Here is a 6,032-nt window from a genome sequence, read left to right as displayed (position 1 = left end):
TTTGACAAAATTCCCATAAAAATATGTTTCATTCCATCATCTTTCTTTAAAACTTTATTTGACTAATAATACTTGAAAAATTTGTCCCAGAAATAAATATTTGTCCTACTGGAGGTTACGTTCTATTGCAAAAATTCAGTTCATTCTAAGTCTGATCGTGTGCAGTACACTTTAATAATAGAGAGAATTTAAAAAATTGGAAGTTAGTATAATAAATGGTAAGACGAGTTCTGTCAATTTTTAACCGGAAGAAAGGTTTTCACCCAATTTATCTGTCAGTCGATCATTCGGCACAGTACTATTTTTTTTTCGAAATGCATTTAGTTTTCATCCCAATTGCCAGTAAAATGATGAAATATGTTAACATATATGCGTTATAGGTAAAAGCACGTTATTTGTCCATTTGCTGTAAAAAAACATGTAATTGTGACGGAAGCCATAATAAAATAGGCAGGCTGGAGGAGTGGTTAGGTTATCAGAACCGGGTAGGTTTATGGGTTTAATGCCCTGACTATGTTTAACTTTAAGAGGTTGAGCTCTGAATATGTTGAATACCCCACGAACTGACCAAATGGTTAGAATTGCGAGACCATAGCTTGCTGTGGAGTGTGTTGTAGGGCAGGTCAAAAATAAATTGTCATTGCAATTAAGAGCAATTATAATTGATCTTCTTATTGCAATCAATAGAATGCCACTCCTGACCAATTACAATTAATTGATTGCGCCAATGAATTGCAATTGACACCCGCACATTTCTCAGAAAAAAAATTACATTTTTCCTTCCGATTTCAAATTAGCTTGAAAGATTTTTCAGTACTGTAGAATATGCATATTCTGGTCTTCGGCCAAATTTGATGCAGCAAAATCTGGAAATGCAGTTTTTTCTGAAAATCAACAAAAATTACTTGGACAATGAACTCGTGTCAAAATTTGTTAACCAAGAGTCATGCTTCGTGCTTACAATTAATTGCAATTTTGGGTTGTGACAATTAATTGATGATTATTTTTTAACATTGCAATTAACTGAAACTTATATTTCTGTTAACCGATTAGTTTTTGACCTACCCTGGTCCGACCTATTCTTTTTTGAAAGAAATGAACATGTTGAGTACTCTTTTTTTTCAGGAAAAATCTGTATTTAGTTCACGCTCAATTTTGATTTTACGCGATTAGACTTCTGGTTTTTTAAAGGTAAACTATATTTTTACAGGGCATACGCGGTTAGAAAAACGTGACGGACTTTTAGTTTTGAAAATGGAATTTAATTATCAGATAATGCAGCGAAATGAAAATTTTAGTTATTGATACAGTTTTCTCAAATAGGGTCAAACATAAATTGTTTGAAATTCAAAGAGCTTTCACGGCATATATTTTCTCTTAAAAATTCGCAAGTTGAAGTTTTTTTCAAAAAACGACAGTTTTTTTTGTTTCTTTGCGTTCATTGCTCTGTTACAACTGTCAGTTGACTATGTTTTGCGGTAATAAATGTATTGCAATCAGGTAACATACTTTTTTCCCTTCAATAACTTTGTCCGTCATCTTTAGTGGACTTCTGGACTCATCTCTTGTTGTACCTTGTTTCATAATGAATTTAAATTCTGAGCGTTCTCAGCCATTTTAGACTGGAGGTAACGAGTACGCCTGGGTAGCAAAGGTCCTGAATTTGAATCTGGCCTAGACCTGTTTTTTCAAACGGTTAAATTGAAAAACAAGTCAGTTTTTCAATGACTTGTTTGCGTGTCACGTCTTGAATACTTCCAGAGGATATTGTTGTTATTTGCGCGTTTTTTCTCGAACTCGTGTCGCCCAAATTGTTTTTACAATTTCAACTGAGATAATCCCCATGTAATGCAGCTCATTCTTACGACTTTCATATATGTTCCTGAATGTCACTGATGAAAAGTCGAGTTAATTGTCGGGTGTTTTCGTACGAGTAAGAATTGCGCAAGGGGATTAGCATAGGCAGGGTGTACATTGGTTCATAGGGTAGATGATAAAATACTGATTTAAATTAACCGGACAAAACGAACAAAACTTGAAATTTCAAACGCGTTTCTGTCAAATTGGATTAAGATTGGACAAAAAGTGAAGAGAACAAATGTTGCTTGGAATTTCACCAGAATTAATGTGGTGCAATTTTTTCTCCGAAATTTTTGGAGATTTAAGCAAATTTTTGGAGATTTCAGCCTCCTAGAACTTTGTTGAACTATGTAAATGGCTTTTTATGTTATAATTTTCTCCTCTATTACTAAGGTAGTTTCAGCATAACTCTAGATTAGTTAAAAAATAACTCTAGATGACCCATTTTTGGGGTAAATTTTTGGTTGACAATTTTGGAGAATAAATTGCACCATATTAACTCTGGTGAAATTCTAAGCAACTTTTGTCCTGTTCACTGTTTGTCTTATCTCAACACAATTTGAGAAAAACGTGTTTGAAATTTCAACTTTTGTTAGTTTTGTCCGGTTATTTTAAATCAGCACTTTATTGTCCTTTTACATACGATTTTCTTCCGTCTGCATTAAAATTCAACTAATAAATCTGTGCTATTGATTAAAAAAATGATTATCTGTCATTCTGATCAGTCGCAATATCAGCCAGCTAAAGTTTTGGTTAACGATTAATGAGAAATTGAGATTCAATTTGACGAACTTATTCATTCTCTTCAAGTCATACCTTAGCAGCCAAATTTCTTTTGTCGCTATCGGCTATTAAAATTTTTTATAGCAACCTTTTGACTGTACTCGCTCTTTCCTTATAGTAAAATTATGATATTGTAACTTACGTGAACAAAAGATGAATAAAACCAAGGATAGCCGGTTGCTGTGCAAGTAGCACAGAATGTTCCAACCATATTCATATAAAAACTACAAGGAAACGAGTTTTCTTTTTTTAATTTTTGTGTCGTTTTTGTCTATGACAGAATGAGAAAATCACACCAATGCTTAATTTAGCGAATTAGGCAAAATTGTGAACAATTGGTTTAAAAAAACGAATAGCAGACAAGTATAGAGAAAAAAAATTCAAAAAAATTGTTTAAAAGTTCTAGTTGCACAAAATAATTTTTTTGGACATGAAGGTTTTAAGAAAGCTCATGGCCAAGGAAGGTTTTAAGACAATTTATGGCCCAGGAAGCTTTCAAGCTTAAAGAAAAATTTTTATGGCCAAGGAAGCGGTAAAAGCAATTTTAAATGAAGTTTTCTGTTTAGAAAAATCTAGTTTTCTGAGCCTAAATGTCCAATTTTTATAAAACTTACATTACTCGATTGCGTTACTTGCTCGAAATTAGGCATCCCAAAAACTTCAAACCCGTTTTTTTTCTACACTGAGACAAATTTTTGGAAAAACTTTTGATGTAATCCGAATTACGATTACCCAATATGTGAATTACGATTATGATATATCACTCAACCCAATCCGATGATGATTTGTGGTGCGTGATTTTACTTGGAAAACAGAAAAAGAGAAAACTAAAACACATCCAAATACAATATTACTCCCCATTTTCAATGGTCGGAACAATAATGAATGAATATATACCATTATCATTAAAGCGTAGCGAAAATGTAACGATAAACGATATTGTTATCGGTTGATGTTGTGGTTGGACTGTTTTTATTCTAACAGAACGCAGTTACAACATGGCCTGAAAAAAGTTAGAAAACGATTTTTTTAAAATATTTTCTAATTATTGTACTTAGAGTACGTTGGAATTATTGTTATCCTTGTTGTCCTGACCATTGAAAATGGGGAGGAACTTTGTATTCAGGTGTTTTCGGTTTTTTGTTTCCCACGCAAAATCATCGGACAGAGGTGAGTGGTATATCATATTAAAGCCCGTTCAGTCGTGGTTTGAACGACATAAAAAAATGTCCGAAAAATTTTCCCAGTGTCGAAAAAAACGTCAGTAAAATTTTCGATTTTTAGTTCAATTTCTAGTGAAAAAACCGCGATCGATTAGCGTTCGTTATATGGAAATAAGCTATTTTTAAAAAATATTTTTAGGCTCACAAAACTTGATTTTACTATTAATTTTGGATGTTTCTTTCAGCGCTTATTTGACATTAAAGATTTTCAAAAAAGAAATTAAAACTATTGTGCAAAAAATATGAAAAAGTTCGTTTAGTTCTCGAATCACACCACCCACTCAAACGACACTTATTTGAAGAAGCTAAAAAATCTATTTTGCTTTAGTTGAATGTGGTCGGAACATTCTTTCGGAGCATATGGTCGGAACATTCTGCTATCCTTGTTTCTTGTGATTTTTTTTCTCACATCAAAAGTTATTTAAGTTTTTGCAGTGGTGATCTGTTCCTTGTTAGAGAAACACACGGTCAGAAAATAGCCTTTCTACGAACAAGAAGCTGGATTAAAATCTAAGAAGAACATTTAAAGTTCGTGACAAAACTAATGATGAGCATTATAGTGTGCAAATATGGTCGGTCAGCTTTCATTTCTTTTTGAAGATAGACTGATTGTTGATCGAACTTTATTTTTAGCCATGAGTGAAAATGTCGTCACTTTGTCATAACGCTTATAAGGAGCTTTTTTAAAAATGAACACCTCTGCAGTTTAAATCAGTCGAATACCTAGATAAATCTTTCGAGTCAATATTTAATTATGATAAGATAATATTTTACGCCCGCTGAAACTGACTAAAGGGTCTCAAATTGAAAGTTTTGCGCCACCAGTTCAGTCAAAGAAATTCATTTGAACGAGCTTTTGAAAAAACTTCGTGGTATGTTTTAACTATATCGCTCGAATATCATCATATGTAATTCGTTGTAACTTCCTTTTTTGAACTCACACCTTTCGATACAAATTGTAGGCTGTTAGATTTTTTCTTGTTCTCATTCAGATACTAATTTTGACTTCAATTACTTCAGTTTCCAACTTACAGACACAGATGGGAAAACTTATATTATGGATCCTTCCACGAACTAAATCAACTGCTATTTGCAAAGCTCTCTCGAACAACGCAGAAATAAAATGTCTCTTTCAACCATATACTTTGGGCAAACGACGTTCAAACGGCGAAAGAGTGCACCAAAAAGTGATCGACCAGTTTTCGCAAGAAGATCACGTGTTCTTCAAGGACACAGGCATGTATTTGAGCCCCGAAGAGCTTGAATATTGGATCCAAAATGAGGAAGTTAATCACATTTTGCTAATACGAAGTCCAGAGAAGATTGCACTCTCCATGTTTAGAGTTGACGGTGAGCTAGCGCCTTACTTCATTCAAAGTGAGTTAATAAAAATCAAACCTTTGGATCAATATTTTGCGAATTTAAAAACAGTACGAGACCGTTTGAAAAGACAAGGCCGCTCTTTTCTTGTTCTTGACTCTGAAAATTTGAGTCCGGAAAACAACGGAAAGTTCTTGAGATCAATTTGTGAGTTTGGAAATTTACCTTTCGACAAGGAAATGTTGGAACTAACACCTTCGGATGGTAAATTACTTCCCTCAAATTGGTGGGTTCCAGATGATTCAAGGTCAGCGAGTCAAAAGGTCAACGGGGTTCAAGTTGATATGTTTGAAGATGCTCTTGGATCGACAGAACTGGGCAACCGAAGAAAGGTCAAATATGGACGTTCAGATTTGGGTCTCAATGAAATTGAACAATTAGATGAGCTTATAGCCAGATGCCAACCGATTTACGAAGACTTGAAAAATGGCTAAGTTTAAGTTTTTTTTAATGTTTATTTAGATTCCGAAAATTAACAAATTGTTTTATTCAGATGGTTTATATTGGATTTCATTTCAATTTATTTGTTTTGAAAACTGAATTTTTTCTGTGATGCATCTAGATTTCTTGTGTTTAGGTATGTTGTAATGCTCATTAAGTGAAAGAAAGAAAGAATTTATTTCTCATTGTTAATGGTAAATTTGCATACAACGAGAATTTAAATATGAAGCACCAGAAACAGTGAGGGGACAGTTAACGAACCGAAATTGGTTACACAGCACTGCCCGTTTTATCAAATGAAAGACAAATTTGTGATCTTCAAAGACATGTGACATTGAACGAAGT

At 33.5% G+C, this 6,032-nt stretch overlaps 1 protein-coding gene across 1 annotated transcript in view; it reads right to left on the bottom strand.

Annotated features, from left to right (window-relative positions):
- Positions 1-6,032, bottom strand: part of LOC134839966 (cilia- and flagella-associated protein 54-like) — a 251,236-nt gene that overhangs the window by 243,794 nt on the left and 1,410 nt on the right. The window lies entirely within an intron of this gene.

Source organism: Symsagittifera roscoffensis, chromosome 2 (assembly GCF_963678635.1).
Source record: "Symsagittifera roscoffensis chromosome 2, txSymRosc1.1, whole genome shotgun sequence".
Taxonomy (NCBI): Eukaryota; Metazoa; Xenacoelomorpha; order Acoela; family Convolutidae; genus Symsagittifera; species Symsagittifera roscoffensis.
Note: the sequence above shows the minus strand (reverse complement) of the source record. Positions and strands in the feature narration are given on the sequence as shown.